At 40.6% G+C, this 25,738-nt stretch overlaps 1 protein-coding gene across 4 annotated transcripts in view; it reads left to right on the top strand.

Annotated features, from left to right (window-relative positions):
* The window catches only part of ZBTB20 (zinc finger and BTB domain containing 20), a 490,245-nt gene that overhangs the window by 275,603 nt on the left and 188,904 nt on the right, over window positions 1–25,738 (top strand). For 3 of the 4 annotated variants that reach the window (XM_071809214.1, XM_071809203.1, XM_071809210.1), the window contains one exon: window positions 7,778–7,824. The exons of the other annotated variant lie outside the window; for it this stretch is intronic. The gene's annotated coding sequence lies outside the window, so the exon portion shown is untranslated. The remainder of the gene's footprint in view (window positions 1–7,777; window positions 7,825–25,738) is intronic. 4 annotated transcript variants of the gene reach the window in all.

Raw genomic sequence — 25,738 nt, 5'->3', positions numbered from 1 at the left:
AGGCGTGCGAGCACTGCGAGTTCAGCCGAGTCGCAGGGCTGAGGAGGGATGATGTGTGACGGACAGCAGGGCTGTGCTGCCACGGAGCACTTGCCCAATCGTTTCCGTCCCTCACTGGGGTTCCAGGGAGGCCAACATCAGCAGCTCACCCAGCACTCCAGCTGCAAGCTCAGCTCAGCCCAGTTGTGCAGTAACACAGCAGGGCTCTTGAGAGAGTTTGTGATCTCCAGCCTGTGAGCTGCTTTTGGAAGTCCCGTCCTGTGTTTCTTTGTCTGTGGAATGTGTCTTGTGGTTTTCAGCCCTACAGAGATTAGGTATGGTGCATGGCTTTAGAGGCAGGAAGGCTAGTTGCTCTTGATGCAAGAGAATTAAAAGGGTAAATATTGGTTTGGTTGGTGGTTAACTTAGTGAGCCCAGTTATTTTATCAGTTGGGTACTTTAGTAATTAAGTTATCTGTAATTTCAGCAAATAAGAAAGCTGAAGTCCCAGCTATATTGAAATCAATGGTAAATGTTTTCTTCCTGGGTCCATGGTTTCATCCTAAATATCCAAATCATTGAGGTAGGGTTGATTAGTATCTCTTACTTTCTCTTTCCCATGCTTACCACTCTCTTGAGGCCTATAAAAATATAAATGATATGAATTTTCAATCAAAATGTATGCAGCACAAGCAGGTTATAGAGGAGAACCTATAAAATATTTGAAACTCTTTTCTACTCTGCCTTCAGAAAACTCCTGAGCAACACAAGTAATGAAGTAGTTCATTTTAAAAGCTTGATTCTGGGAATCATGTTGAAGCAGTCAAAAGACCGAATTGCTAAGCACATCTTTGAGAAAATACATGTAATAACTTAACATGATTATAATTTTAAGCTAGTTTTCTACAGTAGTTCAAGCTATAACCCCTAGAACTGATAGAATATAATCAGGTCTTATGATGATCATGCTTGGCATGGAAAATGAACGTATGCAAGGCTTCGGCTTAGATTAACCATGCGCCACAGATGTGTTCAATGAGACTGTTTCCTGTTTTGCTTTATAAGCCCCCCCAATCCAATCCTTTAGAGACAATTTTATCTGCTAATAAGCATAATTACAGTCATTCCTGCTGTCATTTATAAAATTATAAGACATTTATTTAGTCAGTTGTGGTGTTTAAGGCTGCTAAGTTTCCCTGACCAGAATCAAATCTCTACTGGCAAATATCTCTTTAAGAATGCAGTGGCACACCTGGTCTTGTCGTTCTCTCTCTGATAGATCATTAGCCTGTGATGAACCATTTACTGCATAGAGGGTTTCACCAAATACGCAAAAAGTTCTGGTTCTCTACCTCTATCCACTTCATAAAATTTATGATTGCATAAAGAAGACTTGGTTTTCCTCCAAGTCTCGCAGATGTGAATCTAGACCTTGAAGGCTCGCGGGTTCCAGCAGTGGACATCTCGGTGAGACGAAATGCAGGTACAAGGGGCTTACAGCAGAGAAATGGGGTGCGCAATGTCTTGCAAATTGGGCAGGATGCTTCCAAAGGAGTGGAAACCTCCTGAGGAGACTCTGCCCGAAGCGGCACATCCTGAAGGACCTCCAGAAAAAGGAGGCCTTTTTGCAGGCCTTCTGCTGCTAAAGGTACCTAACTGGGCTACATCTATCTTCAGCCATCATTTCTCCTGTAAACCATTTTAAAACTCTCCTTTTTTTTTGCCTGCTCACATGTTTTTAAGCCGCAAATAATCAACACAATTTGATGAATACATCCGGAGACTAGAATTTCATTATATGTTCTGGTGTTACATACAAAGCGTCTGACACTCAGGCCTATCTCAAGAGTTGAGCATATCTTTTAAAATCAATAGGTATTTTGCCCTTGGCTTGAATTTAAATTGTTGAAAGGGCTCTTGTTTTTAGCGAAGATACTGAAAAGTTCCAGAACGAGCACATCTGTTAGCCAGACATCACTTCAAAATCCTGAGTTTAGTAGGAAGTTTTAAAGGCTTTGTGGGAAATAATGGGCTGTTCTGGGGAACTGCAGAGTATTCAGATTAATCATCTAGACAGAAGTTTGTGAATCTAGGGACTCTTCAGTGTAGAAATGCTGAAATCACAAGCAAAATTTTATGGTTGGTCACCCTGTTCTACTAAAAGGGAATACCATTCTTTTAACTTGTGAAATCCTACTGTCTAAAGTGTCAGAGTAAAATAGTTCAGGCAGGGGCAGTATCAGTAAAAACTGTGACTGTTACTAATTTCACCCTCACTGGTATTTATTCCATGAAACTGCTGTTTCCTCTGCCTAAGTCATATTATAGCTGAGGGTTTTTTGTTTATCCACATGAATAGACAAGTTCATGAAATGGTCTCAAGCAGCAAATGGCTTTGGAAGGCAGACAAAGTGAACTAATCTCCAGTTTATAAACGTATGGCGATGCTGAAAGAACAAATGCTTCAGCAAGCAACTTTAAAGAGGAATTGGGGTGTGGAGTTTCTGAAGGAAAGGAGTTGGAGGTGACAGAGCACAATACGGCCTGAGCACAATGACACACCGAGTAGAGAAATTTAATTATATAAAGAGGGATAATAGATGAAACAACGAGAAAAACAGACACCAGAGAGAGCAGGGAGAAAAGAAAAAGAAAAGAATCATTTGACCATAGGAAAATAAAATGAAGATAACTTTGCAGTTTCCTACTAGCCAGCCTTTGAAACTGAAGAGAGTATATGAAATTTTGAAAAACCCATTTGTTTCTTAGACTGCTGGGGAAAGGAGACTGCAAGGAAAGAAGTACCTCTGCTATGATACAGCTCAAACTGCTTCAAAGTTCTGCCCACTGTGATAAATAGTGCAAAGCCCTTTGTGATCTCTGGATGAAAGTCACGATAGTAGGTCCAAAAAATCATTCAAAGGCCAAGTCCAGCAGTCCTCAGCCCTCATTCAGGCAAAACTGCCATTGTTTCACACATGAGTGTCTGGAAAACAGAGGATACAGAGGCATTGAGCCAACTGGGTTTTTTTGTTTGTTGGTTGGGATGTTTTGGTTTTTTTGTAATTTATTGCAGAAAAAAGCTGAACAGCTTTTTAGGGTGGAGGAAATTGTGAGAAAGGGAGGGGGCCACCCACTTGTAATTCAAGACTGAGCAGGTCCTCCACTGCTCTCTTTCCACCTGCCCCCAATTTGCCTTATACTTTGGATCGTTCATTTGAGGTCAGCCTTTCACTCCGAAAGGAGAACTTTGCAGAAAGTTATGGGCAAACAGTCTGGATGGAAACTGTTCTGCAAACTTAATTATAGCATTTACAGTTAAATGCAAACTAGTTGCAAAAGCAGTGGAATAGCTGGGCATTCAGCAGAAATGGCCAGGTACAAATGCTTTGATAGTTAGATGGATCCGAATTCTAACTAAATGCCTTTTTAGCATCTGAAAAGAAAGTGTCTCACCTCTGGTTCAGGTTATATATATATTTTTTTTCCTCCCTTGCCTGTGTGTACAATGAAATCATAGTCAAAGCAAAGGAAGCAACTATGTTTGGTTCTCCTTAGGGCTATATTGAAATCAATGAAGCATCTTCATGATCTATTGTTCTTAAAAACATACACACTCAGTCACTCCCTCAGCATCTTCTTCTTACAGTTCAGGGCAGAATTTCACCCCCAGTTTCAGAGATTGTTTAGGGGGCTGGGGGAAGGATTGTGGCTGTTCTCCTTTTCCTTGGAAGTAAGCTTTCCTGGTGCTGGTAACCTTTGCAATTGTTAAGTAATAAGAAAGGGAGTTATTTCAGTGCCATTCTTTTCAAGTGTTGAAGCCAGTGCGAGTTTGGAAGAGCTGAGCAGAAAGCCTAACACATTGCAGAGACAGACTTCACGCTGTGCTTCACAGGCAATCTTAACTCAGGCAAACTCGCACCGGAGTCAGCTGAGGTTTTCCCCGAGTGAGAAATGAGTTAAAAACTGAGGCAAGATCTTGATATTCAACCCAGGCACAGCTCCAGCAACTTTAGAAGAGTTGCTTTTGACTTACAGCATTGTAACAGAGATCAGAATCTGGGCTTCAATTAGGACTTCAGCATTTGGCCCCACTCCTGTGTAGACCTTTATTAACTTACTTATTTTTAAAAATGGACAATTACGCTGACTTTAATAAACTTTACCTTAAAGTTCACTTGAAAGAAAATTAATAAGACTTTTTATTTAAAAGGGGAGAGAAAAAACACAAAAAACTAAAAATAAACGTCTAGCTATGGTCAGCCAGGGTGGGAAATTCCATTGTGGCTGCAAGCCCATGGCAGGTAGAGTGGAATTTAATGAAGGAAACTGCTGTGTTTTTGTGTCTTTCTGTATGTTTTTCCTTTAAAACCAAGAGCTGGGCAGGCTTCCCATTTGACCTGATGTGACCCAAGCAAATTGCTTCTTATATAAAAACAACTGCAGAGTTGGAGAATGTGAAAATGCACTGTATCCTTTTTCCAGCTCAGGGAAAATGAAAGCCTGAGAAACAGGACTGCCCTGTCAATACTCGTTGAGCAAAACTATCACTCAAGCCCGATAAAGAGAGATTAGAATAGGCTTCCTTATGCCAGAGGGATTCATTATAAGTTGGATCTCTTTATGTAGTTTTTTTTTCGTTTGTTTGTTTTTTGTTTTTAACAGACACACTTACCGTCACCGAGAGAAAAATCCATTTTTCAGATAGCGTTTTTTTGTGAAGGGAGGAGAAAAGAAGTGCTTATAAAGGAAGAAAGAGAGAGGGAGAGAGGGGAGAGAAGAGGTTTTAACTAATGCACCCAAACAAAAAGAAATAAATTGATAATTGTTAAAAAGTAGGCAAAAAGCCCAGCTTTTAGCTTTTGCTGTAACTTGGGAGAGCACAGGCACAGGGATTCAGGGTGTGTCTGCTGATATTGTATTCAGATGTGTTGCCTTGGCATGTGTACTGACGGATTTATTTAAAAAACAAAGCAAAAAAAAAAAAGCATTGTGTGCTCGTGAAATGACTTCATAAAATCCTTTCCTTTATGAATTATTTTGATCACAGGGCTTGTTGTTTAAATTTCTAAAGTACTGTGCTTTTTTTTTTAATTGCCTTCTTTTCAGAACTGTCTGTTCTCAAGTTGGCACCTTCCGCATAGCAGCATGCAGAGATTAAAGGAGAGGGGAGGGAGGGGAGCTGTGGAGGCTTTCATCAGACCAAGGGGGTGACGCGGTACATAAGCAAACTCATATCTTCTGCAGGTCACCCCTGAAACGAGTCTTAAGCTCTCAGCCACTCTTCTCCCCTATAGCCATGCCTAATCTGCAGCACCTATGATGAAGAGAGGGAAGCAACCACTTGAACCATCGCATGCTGCCGTGTCTTCGGAGACAGAACAGACTTTCCTTTGCTCTGTCTTGCTTAAAATGGAAGTGAAGGGCTTCCTACTCGGGAAAGCAAGATGCTGTAATGCTTTCCAGGTTCAGCAAGGCCTACCTTTCCAAAACACGGGTTTTGCTCATGCTCCATGGGCTTCTGAGTGTTTGTTGGGTGTTTTTCATGCTGTGGCTCCTGAGTGCAGCTGATAGACACCATGAGCATTCCCAGCATTGCATGCTGAAAGGGAAAATGTTCAGAAGGAGGCTCTTTGGACAGTTTTGCTCCAAACATTGTGTTAAGCACCTGCAAAGTTGGTATTAGTCACTTCCCTAAGTTCAACATGCACCACCATCATCATCCAGATCCTGCAATTATCCAGAAGTTACAATGGTATTTTCAGACTAGGCATGAAAACTGTTATGTTTTATTAGATGAAAACATGGTGCTAGGAATCAGGAGAGCTACGCTTCAGTAGCTGCTTTATTTGCTGGGGACCATTCACAAGGTCCTTATACTTTTTGTTACTTTATAGGGTCTGAAGTAAGGTAGTACTTCTGACAGCCCTCTCCTTTTGCAAAGGAGGAGGTCAGAATAGTACATACCTGAAAAAGGCTGTGTGATTTTTATTTTGAGGTCGTATTTGGAGCATTAGGATTTCCAAAGAAAGGTGGTACTTCTGTCAGGAATGCTTGTATTTTTAGAAGGCGGTACGCAGATTCATGAGCCTAGCACTGATTTGAGGACAGGAATAATAGTTTTATGTTATGTATATTGATTTATTTGGGTCTCATCTCATTATCTTGTCTGCTGAGCAAACAGATGGCAGCTGCACATCTGAAGTGGTATAAGGTGACAGAAAACAATGATTCGGGGTTCTAGATTATGATGAAGAAAATGCTTATTCCCATGAAAGCCAAGAATTTTTGTTTGGCTGACTGGATGCAGTGTTAGAGCTTGCCTTGGTCTTTAATTGTAAGACTAATTGTTCTTGGAGTACCCAGCCCACTGAGCTGGAAGACAAGGATGGGAGCAGAATTGAAGCCCCAGTAATCCAAGGGGAAGAGGGGGTAGAAGGGGGCTTTGGGGAGCTACAGGTCTGTCAGTCTGACCTCGGTGCCAGGGAAGGTCGTGGAGCAGATCATCCTGAGTGACATCACACAGCATGTACAGGACAACCAGGTGATCAAGCTCAGTCAGCATGGGTTTATGAAAGGCAGGCTTGGGGCCAGCTTTGTTTAATCTCTGCATGAGGGGACTGAGTGCATCCTCAGTAAGTTTGTAACTGACACCAAGTTGGGTGGGAGTGTTGATCTGCTGGAGGGTAGGAAGGCCATATAGAGGGATCTGGACCAGCTAGATCATTGGGCTGAGGCCAATTGTATGAGGTTCAACAAGGCTAAGTGTCAGGTCCTGCACTTGGGTCACAACAACCCCAGGCAGAGCTGCAGGCTCAGGGAAGAGTGGCTGGAAAGCTGCCTGGCGGAAAAGGACCTGAGGACCTGGGGGTGTTGGTTGACAGCCAGTTGAACATGAGCCAGCAGTGTGCCCAGGTGGCCAAAAAGGCCAACAGCATCCTGGCTTGTATCAGGAATAGTGTGGTCAGCAGGACCAGGGAAGTGATTGTCCCACTGTGCTCAGCACTGGTGAGGCCCCACCTTGAATCCTCTGTTCAGTTTGGGGCCCCTCAGTACAAGAAGGGCATTGAGGTACTACAGAAAATGCAGAGAAGGGCAATGAAGCTGGTGAGGGTCCTGGAGCACGTCTGATGAGGAGCAGCTGAGGGAACTGGGGCTGGTTAGCCTGGAGAAAAGGAGGCTGAGGGGAGACATGATCGCTGTCTGCAACTACCTGACAGGAGATTGTAGCATGGAGAGAGTTGGTCTCTTCTCCCAAGTAGCAAGTGATAGGACAAGAGGAAATGGCCTCAAGTTGTGCCAAGGGAGGTTTAGAACGGATATTAGCAGAAAATTCGTCATGGAAAGGCTTGTCAGGCATTGGAACAGGCTGCACAGGGAAGTGGTGGAGTCACCATCCCTGGAGGTGTTTGAAAGACATGTAGTTGTGGCACTTAGGGACAGGGTTTAGGAGTGGACTTCGTAGTGTTAGGTTTATGGTTGGACTCAATTATTTTAAGGGTCTTTTCCAACCTAAATGATTCCATGATTTTAAGGAGTTTTTGCTGCATGGAATTTTTCTGCGGGTAGCATAGCTTCCAGGGCCTGGTAGGCTTGCTTTTAACTGGGTACAGGAAAGCTCCAAAGAGACAATCAGTGGAAACACTATTATCTTATTCTAGAGAATTTGCTTCACAGTTTAGAGATGCTTTGTTCCCAGAAACTCTTTCTCATAGCCTAATATATCTTCATTCTGATACAGAGAAATACAACTGTACGTAGAAATTTTCTGTTTACTTCATACCCTTTCCCTCTGCAGATTAGACATCACTCTGATCTTCAGAACTGCACTTCAGGCGACGAGAGGTGAGTGCCATTCAGTAAGCTTTCCTTGATGGTAGCTCTTATTGTACTTCAGCGAGGAGGATGTATTGGTTTTGACATTATGAAGTTTACATAGAACTATTCTGAGCTAAATGTGCTTTTTTACTTCCTATGTGTAAACGCTAGTGTGACTTTGTGCATGCTCCATCATAGGCTGGAGACTAAGCCATCAACCGCCTGGGCTGTTTCTATGGTGTCTAATGACAAGTGCAATATCCACATCCACAAGATGTTGGGACATCCTTGTGTAAACTTTGGGGAGAATTCTTACTTCAAGAGCTTGTTGGGACATGCAAACATTTCTTTGAAATATAGCTTTTCTTAAAGAAAATCAAATAAGTAATGCGCTCCAGTTTTAGGTTAGTCTTACTGTTCCTTATGAATGTTTAGAAGTATTTAATTTCAGCAGCAGAATGCAGTGCCTAGGCTGATAAATCAGTCCTTGTTTATCAGTTTACAGGACAAATCATTTGGCAGAGTGAAGAGAGCAGTTTAGGTACATGGGTGTCTTTCTCAGGTTTAAGAGTGAAACACTGTAAGGTGTCTGAATTTTTGGCAATGGACTTCAGAACTGCTTTGAGTTCCAGCAGAAGGCTTAAGGAAATCCCTTAAAAGAGTTCCAAGGGCATTTGGCAGGTCATGGAAAAAATCCTATTGCCTGTCGGTTCTCCCAGTTTGGCCAGAGTGTCACAGGATGTGTCATCATGTGTCATCTCTTATTCAAGTTAGATAAATTCTCAGCTACTGTTTTGTCCATACTCTTTCATTGATCTCAGAGGGATTTTCTCCCAAGAAACAAGTGAATAGTGCTTCAGGATTCAATGTTGGATTTTTATGTTCCTGGTCTTGACAATGTATGTGACCAGATTTCTGAGTGAAAGGCAGGACAAAATGAAGTTATTGTTACGTGAAAAGCAGAGGGAGGAATTTCTGGTGTAGAAATCCAAATTAACTTATCAGCAGGAGATTTGCAGTCTATTTAGAATATTTCTAATTTGTACAAGCCCATATGGGCCTATTCCTTTCTCATTTAATGGCACACCTAGAACTTCTATTGGCTTCAGTGCAATTATTCTTGCAGCTCTGGGAACTTTCCCAATAAGCCTGCACCAAAGACCATTTAGCTAAGTAGGCATGCTTCCAGTAACGTCTGAAAGCCCTGGTCTGGGCTGTATATGCAGGTACTTCTGAGCTGAGTACTATTGAAAACAGTCCTTGCTCTCATTTAAAGGATATAAACCAAATGAAATTCTCTGATCAATGGTGCTTTTTCAATGTCAAAAGTAGTAATAACAAAAAAACCTACTGATAAAAATTATAAAAATTATATGATGCATTCTGCAATTTTCAATAGGCAATGGCTCAAAACCAAGATTTGTTCCTTCTGAAATGTGAGAATGTCACTGATTTTGAGACATCTCCATTCTACTGGGAACTGCATTTGTAAATATTGCAGTTTTTACATTACATAATTACATACAATTTAATGCTATATATTTGTCATATTTTCAGAGCAGTGACAGTAATATAAAGACTGGTATTAGTATTTTGAATCTGGGTGGGTTTCTTTCCCTGAAAAAAATTCTAATAGAACTTATAAACTTAGGTCTTACTCTTGTGAATACTTATCACTACTTACTCTTTAAGTTCGTGACCAGTCCTGGAAGGCTAAAAATTCTGAGGAATAGCTAACCAAATATAAGCTGAGTAAATGAGCGCATGTTTTCATAATCAGCATTTTAAATTTTTAAAGAAACTACCCAGGAACCTTATCATCTTAAAAAAAACCCAACCAACCAAACAAACAAAAAAAAAACTGGACCACTTTTGGAATAAGAAACAAGAACATTATTCACTAACCTGAGGTACAGAGGGAGAGAACAGACTGTTGAATCTGCAAAACGGACTGAAATGAGAAAATTGTATTTACCCAGTTTGGAATCTGGCAAGCACACTTGAAATACTTTTCTTTCTTTCTTTCTTTCTGATTCACGAAGAGTTGCAGGATTTGAGTTAGGTCTAAAGTCAAAATAAACATGATACGTCACTCGAAAAGAACGTACCTTGTTTATTTAAGAATTCATATGAAGCATTCAACCGGGCTGAGTGGTATATTATTTGGTTAAATTAGGGTTTGAGGTTTGTAAAGTTTAAACTTGGTCCCCTTTTGAGAATGATTTAAGACAGGAATGCTATAATCATCTAGTTATATGAGGCTGAAGCAGGTGCAGGGTAAGGAAAAACGTTCTTTTCTCCTCCCATCTGTTCTCTGAAGAAGTGTTTAATTCTTGCAGGAATCTGTTAAAAGCTTTTCCTAAGGTTTCCCTGTAGCCAGACAATTCACTGCAGAACCCCACAGGCAGTGTCTCTGGATGCACTGGGAGTAACTTGTGCATAGACTTGCTGCTTTTCCAGGTGGAATGAGAAAAACAGTAAAGCACACATAGGGATCCTTTCCATACCTTTCTTCTGAGCACAGCAGAGATCAGACTGACTGAAAAATAGCATCACGATCCACTTCTGGTAATGGGAGTAACATGACTTTCAGTTGTATTTAAAACAAAGAATAGAGTTGGGTTGCTTTCCCTCCTATATGAGCATCTGTCAGTTATTCCGGTTTTGGTTTTTTGAATATCCAAACAAATGATAAACGAAAGTGAAACCACCTTGAAAATGTTTCATTTGTAATGCTTTCTGCTTCTGAATCAAGGCAACTTCAGTTTATCAGACTAGATGTCCTGTTGTTGGGAAAATAAGCTGTGCTGCATTCCTTACTTCTTTGTTTGTCTTTGTGACACGGGTCCTCAGATGTCTGAGCTTTGAATTTTTTTAAACTCAGGGCCCTACTCTGTTCTTAGTGCAGATTTCTTCACAACACTTCTGCTAATATTAATGGGATTCATACATAAATCTCTTTTGTAGATGTAGAGGGAGGGATCCCAAATATTTTGTTCTTCCCATCTGTATATTGGGAATGCCATCAGATGGGAAGGAAGAAAAGAGTACCAGTTTACAGCAGAAAAGTATTAGAGGAATTCCCCTGATGCACAACTCCCTTGCAGCAAAACAGAAGTATGTGCGTACAGGAAAAGTCTGTCAAGTTTGGTGTGAGCTGGGATTTAAACTTCCTCCAAGCTCTGAAGTGCTGGAATCCAGCATTTTGGTCCGACCCATTGCTACTTTGTGAGCTGACAGGGTCAAAATCAGAGCTAAGGGTAAAAATCCTTCCTGGTTAACCTTGAGAATCTGGAAATCCGAATTTTAGATTTTTCTCTAAAACGGGCCCTTCCAGAGCATGATTTATTCTCTTCCTGTAATGGTAGGACAGATTTCTCTTTACAGGTTCCTGCCTCTATCCATTGGTTAGCAAGGGTATTTGGCTAATGCAGACTTTACAGATAGCTAAAACAAGTGAGTTGAATTCTATCCAACATTGCCACACTTGGATGTGTTCAGAAAAATGACATCAGGATGTCTTCATTTCTGTTTGAGCTTTCCTGTTGGGTTTTCTGTGATCTGACATTGATCGACTGAAATGGACCTTTAACTTACACAGTGACCAGGCTCATAGATGGCACAGTTTTGAATGCAGGAAAATCCTCCATATTTCCAGAGTGTTTTAAAATTTTTGTCACCCTTCATTCCCAAAAGCCTTGGTATCTCAGAAGACGTTTAAGCAAAAGACACTAGGCTGTAGTAATACATATGCATGTTGCCATTAGATATCACAGTACCAGTCTTATCCTGCTATTGGGGAAGTTACTCCAGGAGAGATTAGAAAACTGGGCACTACCTGCACAGTTCAGCACAGTGCAGAGAACCCAAGTTAGTGGTGAACAAACCACCTTTAGAAATGGGAAGTGGCATAGGTATGACAGCATGGCACTCTACCCAAGCTAATAAAACCCTTTTCAAAGTATGTATTTGTTCAGATGCACCATCATGCTGTTCTGCTTTTCAGATCTAGGTTTGATCATATTTAATGTGTTGTGCTCTGCTGGTTGGTTATACAATCGTTTTCTGATTGACATTGGGGTTACCTGTGGAAATGAGAAATAGCACTGCATCAGTGAAACAGTTCAGTTAGGTATGCATAGCTTGTAAAGCAGTTTTTCAATACAACATTGCAATATATTTACAGTTGTTTTATTACTGCTTAGGGACATTGTTTCTGGTTTTGTTTACTAGCATTACTGGTTGAATTTAACCCCACCTCCAGGTTTAATGGAGCCCATGGTTTAGTTTTAGGTAGTTCTATGTGGAGGAGGGAGTTGCACTTGATGATCCTTATGGGTTCCTTCAAACTGGAGTTATTCTCTGATTCTCTGATATCATCCCATCAATTTAAAAGCCCATCAACTAAATCACTGAAGGGAAGGAGAATATTTTGGGAAGGTATGACAAGAAGCTTGCTTTAGTTTTACAGTTTTCATTCTAGACGCATGCTCTCAGTCTCCATTGGAGAGGGAGGACTGGGCTAAATGGAACATCTGCCCCCACATATCCCCATGTTATTCAGGAGATGTTATATATGTACACAAATATATACACACACACAAATCAAGCCTTTCAGTCTCCCAGGTGCTGTGGGTAATTATTTTCATCCCTTTTCTAATAAATAGATAACTGGAAACAGTGACTTGTCCTAATTCATGGGTAGCAGGTCCCAGGAACATATGGATTGAGAATCCAGGGCCTCTTGCTTCCTAGTTCAGGTCCTAGTTCAGTTCCTCTTACCTACACACACATCCTTCCTGCGTGAACTCTTCAGTATACATCACAGGGGCAACTTGAACTGTGTAACCAGGAATGGAAAATGATAGGTCTCTCAAAGAAACCCTGTATGGGTTTCTTTGGCCATTTTATGGGACTAGGCTGCTGTATGGGACTGTTAAGACATTAGCATGTGAGGAGGGCATGTAATTGCTACTCGTCTTGCCCAGGTGGCAGAAGTTCTGTTTTCATGCTTTCCAGTTGTTCATTGCAAGTCCAGTAGAGAATGAGTTGAGCCAGTTCATGGAACAAGTCCCAAGTATGCAGTGCTGCTACCATTGACAAATACATTAATCACTTTATATTGTGTGCGCATGCTCGAATATCTGTAGATGTATATATAGTTTTTGTGTAAGTATATGAAAGTAGACAGGTGTACTTACATGCAGCCAAGTCCAGCACTGCATTTAACAGCTTCACTTCGAATGACCTGGGAGTTTAAGCTTGAAGATAATTTGAATATCCGTAGCAGTCTGTCTTCTCTGTAAAAGGACCATGCATACTACATATCTGCCTTGCAAATTTGTTCTTTCCAAACCCTTTTGAATAATAGGACCAGGACTGTATTTGTCTTAAAGAAGTGTGGGTGATCTGAGCAGTTATTTCTATGATAATGAAAGTATGTTTCAGATACAAGAAAGGGTTCTGCTGATCCTGGTGTCTCATAGTGCTGCCTCTGACAATGTTTTCCTTCTGTGGCCTTGAGTAGATCACATTACCCCTTGCCACTGTTTTCCCATCTCAAAGAACTATTGTGAGCCTTGACTAAGTAACACTTGGAAGGATTTTTGCAAATGAAAACTAGTTGTGAAAATGCATAGATAGAAAAGCAAACAGTATGATCGTAGACTGGTGTTGTCCATAGTTATTCTGGTGAACTTTATGTGAAACTTAGCTTTCTATCTCTGAGCTTTAGAAAGCAAAGATAATATCTGTAGTATCACATTTAGTTTTATTCATTAAAGAGATGTTTGAAATACATTATTCTGTTTAGTCAAGCAAGCCAGCCCCAAGTTAAGTGATGTGTTATGGACTCCTTCATGGGACAAAAGCACAACAGCAGAAAATATTCTGTTTTCCTTTTCTAGTTTCTGCATTGTGACCTTACATTTATGTATATTGCATAAAGCACATTCTGAGCACTGCAGCTTCACTGACATGGGAATTGATACAGATTTTTTTTTTTTTCTTTTTTCTTGCTTTTTGTCATTTTCTAAGAAGTTAAACATATTGTACTGTGCAGCTCCTTGCAGATAGCTCAGAAAGGCTTGGTCATAGACTTTAGACAAGACTGCATTATAGCTCTTTGTTCATGTCCAGCATTTCAATACAAAAATAATGTGTACCTGAGTTCAACCAAAATGATTGTGTCTGCCTGGTTATATCATCTGTAGAAGCCAAATAATCTAAAGTATGCATCGTTTGATAGACTAAGCATCCAACAAAAGCTTCCTTAAAATGAGTCATATCTTTGATTCAAGAGTCACATTAGTTGAAATGAATCAGTCTTCCTCTTGCTGGCACTGGGAAATTTAAGAAGAAAAGCAAAAAAATTGCTGCAGCATAACAATGCCATCCATTGTAAGGCAGTGCCAGCCAGGGATACCAGGCAGCAACCAGCCAGGCCAATCAGCACTTATTTGTTAATTCCAGGAATGTCTCAAATATTTGAGGGCAGTTTCCGGACCGGGCAGCGATAGCGGAGGGTTCTGGCATTACAGCTTGTTGAGGCGTGATGGATCTCATGTTTGGAAGTGTTCACATTAGGGCACTCATTTCATTACACTTCAAGTAATTGTCCTTCACACTGTTGCAGCAGAAGTGGCAAAAAAAACACCTGGACAAATAAAGCAAGAAGTACTTCTTTCAACATCCCGTCTGGAGGCTAAATTCATTTTTCCTTTCTCTCTTTTTGAAACTTAATTTTACATTGAGCAAGAGTTCAGATTTCAAGCACAATAGGTCAAATGTGCGCACTTAACAGTATGCATTATAGTTACTACGTCCTTGGTTGTTTTTAGGCATAAAGGGAATTTTTCTGTCTTTCCTTATGCCCTTGCGGTCCTAGTGCTGTGTTCTCTGTATTTGCATTATATATTTTTCAGGTCTTCTTTAAGTACCTCCACTCAGTGTGCAGACACCTACTCCTTCAAGTGTCTCACTCCATTATATCTCCATAACTGGCAGTTATTCTCCTATGCCAGGCTAAGCTCTCATTTCCTTGATCTCTCTCCTATCTATTTTTTTTTCTTCTGCTCTCACAATTCAAAGAAGTCTTTCACCTTATGGATTGAATGCAGACATAACCAAGTGAAATTCTATGGCTTACGTTACTTAGGAGGTAAAACAATATTACTTGGGCAGACTGTTTGAGCCATAGATCTATTAATTTATTAATTTTGATTCCATGGACAGTGTTTCCTTCTGGCCTCTGTGGTTGCATCCAGACTTTTGCATGAGCAATATTTGAGATTTCTTTGTACAAACAAGATGCGTATACATTGGTCAGTTCCAACCTTGGTAACATAAATTCACACAGAAAAAAACAATCTAAAAGCAGCAAAATACAGTAAAAAATTGCCTGAAAATAAAAAATATTCTGTTCTATTTTATAGATTATCATTCTGCAGTCATAGTATTTGAGCATGTCCCAAAAGTTCATTAAGCAATGCAGCTAATACCTGATGTGAGTTTACAGTCTTGTTTGGCTTTTGCTTTTCCTCATCCCAACCTGTGGTACCCAACCTACACTCTGCATTTTTGTCACCATGCCTTTTCCAATTCTGTTTCTGATCTGTCCTGTTAAGTCACTTCTCTCAACTGTTTTCCCTAATTCAGTGAATACAGGTCTAGCATGTTTCCTAGAGACAGGGTTCTCAATTTTCTTAAAGTAACCTTTCAGCCCTAGTATAAGCAATATTCTTTGTGTCTGCTTCTTGTATATTCAGGCCTGGTTTTAGGCAGACCCGTTGCTCTACAGAACTGAAGCCCATTCAGCTGCTGAAAAATTGCCTCCTGCTTAATTTTTCTCCAAAGGCTGATGGAATTTCTGGAGTTCCTGGTTTTGTACCCTGCTCCTAATGTTGCTCAAGGATGACTGTTTCCCACTTAACACTAGCCTGGTCTTGTCTGCTATACTTCTCCCTTTCAACCAAGAAGTGCAAAACAAGGTTGAGATTAAGTTCTTACCCAACAGCAGTCTGCATTGCCAAGCAAGATACCCGAGGTAAACGTCATTTCCTTCAGCTTCACAAACTGACCCGAAATTGGAGCCATACGCGTTTGCTGGGATCAGTTCTGACAGGGAAGGCAAATGCAGGGTGGCTGGAGAGCTGGCCAAAAATGGTCATTACAGCCCAACATGGAAAATATTCCCAGGAAAAACAGCTAAAACTGAGAGCAGCTATAGTTTAATATTTTGGGAGTGGTGGGGGAAATAATGGATATTCTTCATTATTAGAGTGCTGGCTCTTTCTGAATGTATACATAGGTCTCAGAATAGGCAGGCTTTCTTGTTCCCAGTCTTTTAATGTATTAACTGAGTTTATAAGAAATTAAAACTGAGCAACAAGCAGCATTTGCTCTTTGCAAACTTGCAGGGCATCGGCTGTGAGAGGGTTTGTGTACCCTTTTATACCCTTTTCTGACCAGCAACATACAGTTACATCTTCAGTCAATTAATGTATGTGGGTTTAATATATATACACATGCACGTATATATCATTTAAGTAAACAGCTGTGGAAAGGAGGATAAATAGTTACAAAAATAAGCATTCAGAACAACAAATGAGCTTAGTGTATAACTACAGGAAACTCTGAAGAAACAGGCCTTCATGAAGGAATAACATTGTTGAAACCATATGCTTTCCATGTACCAGAAGACTGTTTTAATAGTTTACAAATGTATTTAACCACAGAAAGTCTAAAATTATTCAGTGTTTTAAAGAGCTAAAGATTGACACAAGTCATTCCAGTCAGTAAAGGACTTCTTTTCATCCAGATCCAGTGAATAAACTTATGTGGCTGAGCAGGAGGAGGTGTTTGAGGGGACCAGTGTGTTTGCAGTTGATGATTAGAGTTGTACAAAACGTTGCTGGTAATTTGCAGTATCCATTTTCTTCAAGCATTGTGGCTGGTGGGAAGTATGGTGGCCTAGACCACAAATAACCTGAGTTCTGTCCCTGCTCTACTGCTGTTATGCTATATGATCTTGAACATGGCATTCATCCTTGTTGTACTAGTTTTGCCCTCAGAAAACAAGGAATCCCTTTGTAAACCACTTTGAGAACTGCTGATGGATGAAAGATGCTGGATAGGAGCTTTGTCAGTCTTTTCTCCCAAAGTTTGCTTGAATTTAGTAGCCTAAAGCAAAACTCAGGTGAGTTTTTAGGGCCTGCAGGGTTTGTGCTAAAGCTGTACAAAACCTAGAATAAGGCATGTTTTACATTTTAGCAGCTCCAGGGTTTGTCTGAGCTGGGCCCCCCATCATTAACAGGGATTGTGAACCTCAGGAAATCCTTCATCGTCTGATCTGAATTATGAATTGGCAATGATGATCTTCTGTTGAGCAACAAAGGTTTTACGAGACTGTGCAACCCTGCCTCCACAAAAGCTTAGTTTTCTTTTGACAGTGCTCAAACGCCAGCTCTGCTCTGCTGCACGCCCTGGTTATTCTCCTGTTCATCCTTAGATGAACTTCATCCCAGATGGCTTCATCCTGACTTGATTTGGAACTGTGTATGTCCACAACTGCATAATGATGTCACCCTGTTCTGTGATATCACAGGCCTCCACTGAACACGATCTGGATTGCTGCATCCATGATACCGTGTTCTCAAATGCAACATAAGGTTGCCCTTTGAGTCCAACTGGACACCTTCCTCATCACAACAGCTATTTTCATTGTGGTTTGAGCTACTTACAGAGAGAACTAAGTCACAGAGCTACCTGACAGTGCCAGAGTCACTGAAAAGTGAGTATGCTTTCCAGATAGCTACGTAGTAGCTGTGTGCTTACTTGACAGGTTTCCATCTCAGTGGCTCTTGTCCTCGGTTTCAGGTCTGTAGGGAATTCATTTTTATGCTAGGAGTGCTCTATACAGCCCTTGGTAGGAGCAAATTTAAGATATATCTAAAAGAGGGAGGAAAGTCCATAATAGGTAGGCCTGGTGCTTTACCAGAAACTTTGACTGGATCTCTTTTTAATTTTTTTTTTTTTTCCATAGCAAAACTGCATTAACACAAACAAACATGCAAGCAGGAAAATCTTAACAGACTTCTGCTGCTACTAGAAATCCTATCCATATCTTTTATTTAAACCATGGTCAAAATGTACCTAAGAAAAGGACCCATATTAGCTCCTTTAGTAAAGTACTCCTTTCAATGTCTGTCAAAAATGGTCACATGGTAAACATTGAACAAAAATTTGAAATGTTAAAGGAATAAAACTCTTCAGGGAATAAATTATTTTTACAGCTGGCCAATATAAAATAATACAGTACAAGTCTCTTAAAGTGGTAATTGATAAAGGAATAAATTGATAAAGGAATAAAACTGCTAAAAGAGTATATTTTTCATTCTCTGGAGCTAACTGTATAACAGCACTCAGCTGTTTTTAATCTCCAGGGGCCTATGGAACAGGCACAAAAATGAACGTAACTTAAAATTGACATGAGTGATCTTTCATGAGATCTCTGCTACCTGCTGCCTACTGTCAACAGCCGCGTTCCTGCAGCAAGCCTACTCACTCGGCCCCACAGTACTTTGCCATTCTGAGCCTTCTTTTTCATCTGGATGTTAAGCTGATAACTCTCAAGGCATCCCTGTGAAGTGAACAAGAATGATTCTTCCAGCCATACACCAGGGGAAACTGAAACAGAGAGAACACCTGTGCCCAGGGTCATGCTGGTTTGTTCTACCATGTAATGTGGCTGTAATGGGCCTTGGTCCTTCCACAGCATGCTGAATGCACACGCTAGAAGAAAAAATTTTAGATGGTGGTTTCACTGCATATTGCGAAACAGGATTACTACTGTGTTGGATCTAAGTCCTTTGGCTTCTTTCCGGGCATACCTGAATCTCAGTAAGGAAAAGAAGTATCAGTTTTATACTAGTGACCAGTTAGTTAAAGAACTGTCTCCATATAGTATAGAGCTATGTGAATGGGCTTCAAAGGTGACCTCACATGGGCAAAAAAAGAGCATCCCAAGAGGGAGAAAATTATCCTGCTGGGTGGCTACAGTGTGACTCCTGTTTGCCTTGGAAACAGATCTGTCCCAGAAACTTCTTAAACATTCATTGAGGAAAAGAAGATAAATTTTTATTTATGTAGATAACATTCAGAGAGATTCTTGGTTGAGGAGAGGGGAAAGAAGGTGGAAAGATGGAAGAACGCATATAAATTGTATTTCTTATGTGCTTATTGTTGTCTTGGTGGGTCTTCAGGAGGCCAAGTGATTTGGAGCTCGTGCAGGCTTCACCCCGTGGCATTCTCTGCCTGAGGTCTCCTCCTTGTTTTCCATCCGCTGATAAGACAATCTGTCCCTCAGAACTGGCTTGTCCCTCCTGAGATCAGTCACTCTGAAGCAACTGTATAGCATTAGGCTTTTTGACTGCATCTGTTAACTAGTTTTGGCTTTGCTGATGCTTCTCTCCCCTGCCTGTGAGCTCGTTCTCCATGTATTTACTGAGAAGTAAAACCAAGAGCTTTTATCTGACTATTCTCAAACTTGGGGTGTATTTTAAAACTGAATCCTTCTTTATATCAGTTACCAAGCTGCATTCTTTTCGTAGCACTTTCTTATAAAGCTATCAACCCAATGGTATTAAATTATAAAGATGTTAGAAATTTAGAATTTGATCTGAATTTTACAGCATTTCTGGGTTTGGTTCCCCTAAAAAATAGAAATAACTGACCTTTTTTTTTTTTCCTTGCACGTATTACATTGTTTAGCTCTAGAGGAAGAGATGCAAGAAGCTTTCAGGAGTGGGTAAAAATAGTAGAAGATAAAGGTGCCTTTGGACAGCAGTAAACTTTGCAAAGCTCCACTGTGTGCGTACCCTGCACACTTGTGTCATGGAGTGTACTCTCCTAGCCTGTTTGTTGTAAGCAGACTGCAGAAATTCAGGAATAGTAGCATGCTCTTATCAATAATACAGAGATTGCTTCCTTTTATAATCCACATTATTGGTTACAATTTTATCCCATTAATTGTTTTAGGATAGAAATTGTTATACTTTGAGACCTGGGGTATGAGATGTAGAAGAAAAAAAATAAAAAATGAAACGAACAAACAAACAAAAAAAACAACTCCACCACCACTAAAGCTAGAAAAAAGCGTTGGTTGGTTGGTTGGTTTTAATGTTGGTTTTAAGCATATAGAAAGAAGTGAGGAAAGAGAGTGACAGTACATTGCAGTATTTCTAACATACCAAATAATATATTTGTTTCTGCCTCACGTCAAAATGACCTAAATGAATGTTGTTTACACTTCGTTTACTGTAGATACCCTTGAGAGCCTGGTAATAAATCAAATGCCAAACAAGTTAGTTCAGCAGTTTCAAAGTGGTGTGTATACGTATGTAAACTGAATATCACTTGTGCCTGAACCTCACTATTTTTCTCAGTTGAGATCTGTCTCCATTCTCATGGAAACCAACCACTGATTGACAATAATGCTGTGAACTTCACTTATTAGCTAACGCATTTTCACTGACTTTCATGAAAACAGGAGCGGAGCGGAGCACTATGGAATATTCATGGAACAAAATTCCAGAGAGAGGTCTTAGGGTCAGGAGGAGGGAGGGAATGGGAGACAGATGCCAGATTGCCTGTAGAGAGTCCAAGCATGTGTTTTTGTTTGTAGCAATGATGCACATGCCTTTTGCGGGTGCAATTATTGCTTCTGCTTTTGAAAGTTTCACCATAAATCTGTTTCTCAATCTCCCTTCATTTTTTGACCCAAATTAACCTCTTCTCCCTACAGTTCTGTTACTTAACCTCAGTTTCTCTTGGGAGTATCTGTGCACCACCACGCTGTAGGTGTTCTGTCCTGAATTTTAGTGATTACTCTGAATTCAAGTCTGTTTCTGGATTTTATATTTCACTGAGTCATTGCAATGAACAACACCACATGAGTGAAAGAAATCATTCGCCCTTTATTTTGGTCTCTGCCTACCATCCAGCTTTAAGCAAAGGCATACAATCTGTAAGTAGCTGAAAACTGAGACCTAAAGTATTTGAATATCCATTTAACATATCGTGACACTTTTCTTTTAATCTATCAAATGCTTAAAAATCTGATTTCTCTTGTTCTAGCGATAGCTTGTCTTATTTGAGTGACACCTTGGGTCTAATGAAGCTGACTGCAGGTGATTCACAGCTAACTGTGCAACAGATGCGGGGTGAAAGCTTTTAGCAGCCATGCACCTCCAAGTGGGAATTCCCAGCCTGTAGTATCTATGACATTGATACTGCACTATTTTCCCATGTCAGACTCAAGCTTTATTGTGGACCTGACAGGTTCAAAGTCACAAAAGCTACATCTCATCGTAGAGTGTTTTAGAGAAGAGGGATTTAAGCGTATTAGCATTTATTAGTTTTATTTAGGAAATGAGCAAAAAAAATATATGCATCTCAATATTCTTGTACTCTTAGGGAGCTTTGAGCCTCCTGTGAATTTTCTAACTTGGGTCTAATTCCTAGGCTGGGATGCTCGCAAATCTGCTTCTGCTTGCTAAGTGAAGAGATTGCAGATAAATGCAACTGCTAGTTGTGCGGTATCCTACCAAACCTTTAAATGTAGTCTAAGTTACCATGAAGAGCTAAGTATCAGAACAGAGAGTCTTATCACACTATGTACAAAGTCAGGAACTTTCTGTGCCCTCTCCTTCTGGAAAGAGATCTTCAGTAACTCAGGAGCTTGTTTTGGGGACAACTAGCATGGTGCCCATAGTTTTCCCCAAATGCTTGAGGTCCACCTCCTGTGGTACCTCCTGCAATGTGCAGGGCTGATGTTGGGAGAGTAAGAGCTGTAGAACAGCTCACAAATGTGAGCCTTGCGGTGCTGGGTAAGTCAAGGAGGGTCAGATAGATTGGCAGAGTTTCACACTTTTTGGTGTGCTGCCCACAGTGGTTTGAATTAACAGCAGCTTGCATCAGTTCTGCCAAAGCTGAGTGGTAGACTTCATCCCACATGGGATGCAACCAGCCAAATACAGTCGGTCACTCAGGATAGCGGTTGTGTATTGATGCCCGTTGTACTAAAGGCACTGTGAGCTTACTGAGTTCCAGCCAAGAGCTCTCTGCAATGCCATTTATCAAGAAAGCTGTTCTTGTGAGCTTGAGGTGTGTATCTGAGCCCTCAAAATAGAAGTAATTTAAATGCATATATATGTATTTTTATTTATTTTATTTTATATGGGGCGAAGTTGCCTGAAGCCTGTTTATTAGTTAATAACCCCCTCCAGGTTACCGTCTCTAATCTTGTAATGAAATTGAGTTAATAAATCCAAGATATTATTAAATAAAGTAAGTATTTAATATTACTTGTCCTCTTTGAATCCGAGTTGCAATACAACAGAATTTCATTTTATAAATAACACCTTTCGTGCTAGCACCACAGGGCATGATTCAAAAGAATCTAAATAGAACATGAATGCTGTAATCAAATGCAGACCCCGGGAAGGCAGATTAAAAAGGCATGTTGCTGGTTAGCGCAGCAGACAGGGTAAGTATAGCAGGTCACAGCAGAAAAGCTAGTTACAAAAACAAGGGCACAATCAAATGAAAATTGTTTGCTTGCCCACTCCAAACCATGACTGACTGCTTCTGTGTCCGTGACCTATTTTTTGAAATGAAGGAAGATTTTGAGAGGTTGTTATATTTTAATTGCTTTGTACTAGACAAGAAAACAGCAAAAATCTCAGCTCTGTGTTTGCATCTGGAGGACACTAAGAGAATCTCTATTTATAGATAGAGACATTACATCTGGAGAAGACTTTTCCACCAGGTTTATCTCATCTCCCTCTGTTTATCTCATCTATTTGCACCCACTGCCAAAAGCTGTGTGTCTCCTCCTATAGAGAGTACCATACAGCAGAGGGGAAAGCGCAGGAAAGTGCTGTGAAGCTTCGCCTGCAGAGATCCCTCAAGTGTTCAGTGCTGAGGGAAGGATTGATCAGCAATAGCGAAGGAAACCAGTCTCCAAATCCCAGGAAGCCCAGGACCAGAGGCAGCTCTATCATGGTATGACTTCCCTGGTAGTGCCACACGGCCTGCCACACGTGCCTGGCTCTCCTGCCCCTAGCATCTTGCTGTCTTTCCTCCTCAATGGTGTCACAAAGGTGGAGCAAGAGGTTAATGGAGCAAAAAGCAGAATTAACCTCCATGTGCGCATCTGCAGCTGCTTGTGAGTTCTGGTCACAGCGTTCTCGAGGACAGAGCCTCAGCTGCCTGGAGGGGAGGAGAGAAAAGTCGGGGTCTCCAGGTGCTCTCCTGCCTCTACTGGGTTTCTTCCTCACTTTCTTTGCTGAAGGAGAGCATCGGCCTCTTTGAGGTTTGTCCTCTCTAGACTGATACAAAGCAGGCAGAGAAAACATTAGGTCATACTGTTGTTTTGAGAAGGATTCTGTTTAGCTCTGTACGTTGTGTGTGCGTATGTAGAATTGCAGCCAGATGCGTTCGGTCTTCTAGTTCAGGGGCTAATAGCCAAGTCAAGAGGTAGAAATAAAACTCCTATGACTTTATATATACGCGTGTGTGTACAGATGGATGCATTTATATTTCTGTGCATGACACTGTTATGAATATTACAAAATATTATATAGGGAAAGCACGTTTTAATTAGGTAGCACCTTCGAGACTCCCAGTTATTTGAATATAGGTCCCAAGAAGAAGGAACATTAGTACAGTTACCTCACCAAGCTACGTAAACAATGGAAATATTTCTGTAGGCAGTCTGTTGCTTTTACTTTAACAAGTAGGATCAAACTAGCCTAATGAAAAATAGTGAATCGCAAAAACTAGTCTGTAAACAGTATTGCAGAAAGAAAAACAAACAAAGAAACAACAACACCAAAAACAAACCCTCCAGAATCGTCTGCTGTACTCAAGGTAAATGAAATATTTAGTGGTGGCAGCAGCAAAAAATGAAATACGAGATCTTGCATCCCAAGTTATTAGTGACTTGTTAAAAGACAGGCTGAAAAGTGCCTTTACCAAATTAAAACTTTGAAAAAGGGCACAAATGGGAAATGTCAAAATAAAAAATTGGAGGAAAATGATTGTCCTCCTGGATCTTATTATTTTGCAGTTCTGAGGCTGTGGCCGCTGTTAACGGTAGTGAAACAAGAATGGCACAATTCAGTCTCCTGAAATCTGTAATGGAAATAGTCTGCGCTGACAGGCAGACAGTTGGAATTTACTGAGATTTCGATCACAATTGCGTGATCTGTTTGCTGCATGTGTTCTTTTGTTTAGTCTAATTCTCAGAAACTTTGTAGGTTTGTTTTTTTTTAAATAGAAAATTTCATTTGATTCTCTGCACTCTGTTTTTATAGTACACCCATCCCTAATGTTTAATGATACTAAATAATAAGAATGCCAGAGTGCTTAATTTAATGTCTGCTATTGATCTCTGGACTGTTTAGCAAAAGACTTATTGAACACAGAGAGCCATATAGTGCCCTCACTTTCATCTAGGTAAATCCTCTAAAGGCAGCTAAGGTATTGGGAACGTAAGGCCAGTTGGTCAGCCTGCTGATCATGTTTCCTGCTTAGAAATGTTGAAGGTTTTCCTTGGCATGGTCAGGAATTATTTTTTCAAATTCTAGTCCGTTATCCTTTGTGTGCCACTCTGCTCTCTGAGCCCCTGGCTCTCTGGACAACTCTCAGTAATAAGGTTTCACTTGAAAGAGCTCAAATTTATCTCCGTTTTCTTAAGTATTTCTGGCAATGCCTAGTAAACGTATAAGTAGTGAGAGGTGAATGATGAGCTGATCCATAAATGAGCAAAGCAGTTCTTAGTGAGATCAGATCAGCCAATGACTGCTTTCTGTTGCCCACAGTTCTTTCAGGCTTAGGACCTCTTTGGTATGAGCATGTATGAGCTAGATGGTCAGAATTTGCTGCTTAGTCTGGTGTAATGAATTAGGCTCCCCTCTTTCCCACAGCTCCCCCGGTGCTGTATTGGTGATGTCGCTTCTACTGCTCTGTCTTAAGAAGTCTCTTGGAAATGCTTCCTTTTTTTATTTTATTAAGATCACCTTGGTACTGCAGATCTAGAAGTGCTTTAACAATCACTTTCCCAAAAGATCTGAGCCTGAAGGATCTGTGATTTACTATAAATTTAGTATTAAAGGCTCTCAGCTTTTATTTTCAATGATACTTCAACCTTAAGCTTGTCTCTGCCTCATCCACCTGCATCGTAAACTGATTGTTGCTAACAAGAGTCTATGACAGTGCTGTTTCGCCAGCAAGAACACACAGATGTAAAACTAATTAATTTAAAAAACATGTTTTCATTTTAGTGTTGTGAATATGGCAGTCGTCAGGAATCCAATGGAATAGGCAAATTTTTTTTGAGATTTGGGAAGCTGAGTTTTGTGGTGGGCAGAATCACAGAATGTTAGTACATGCATTTGACATTGCAGCTCTGTTTCAAATGGAGGAGTCCTCTAGAAACAACGTGCAGATTGAGACTGCCAAGATATCTTCAGTTATCTCATGATCTTTTAGTTTTTTGCTCCGCTTCTCCTCTGAAGTAGGTCCTCAGCTGCTGTACGCTGCTTTCCTCGTCATGACCCAAAACACAGTATGCCGAGTACCTTGGTTCTCATCCGCAATCTGTGATGTTCTAATGCTGTACATGCGAGGCAGGTTTAATAAGCTCCTTAATAATGACTTGTAGCATACTGCTTTCTTGTAGACCTGGGCCATCCCCCATTCTAGGTCTCCAAATGTGCTTGATCAATTATTTGAATTACTCTTTCAATTGCCATCTGTAGTCCCTCATAAAGAGGCTGCTATTTGCTGCGTGTTGTGCCAAATCCTGCAAGAGTTTTTTGCAAAGCTAGGGACTGTGCTGAAATCACCAAACTTGTGTCACTTCTGAACTGCAGTATGA

Source organism: Patagioenas fasciata, chromosome 1, assembly GCF_037038585.1.
Source record: "Patagioenas fasciata isolate bPatFas1 chromosome 1, bPatFas1.hap1, whole genome shotgun sequence".
NCBI classification, from domain to species: domain Eukaryota; kingdom Metazoa; phylum Chordata; class Aves; order Columbiformes; family Columbidae; genus Patagioenas; species Patagioenas fasciata.
Note: the sequence above shows the minus strand (reverse complement) of the source record. Positions and strands in the feature narration are given on the sequence as shown.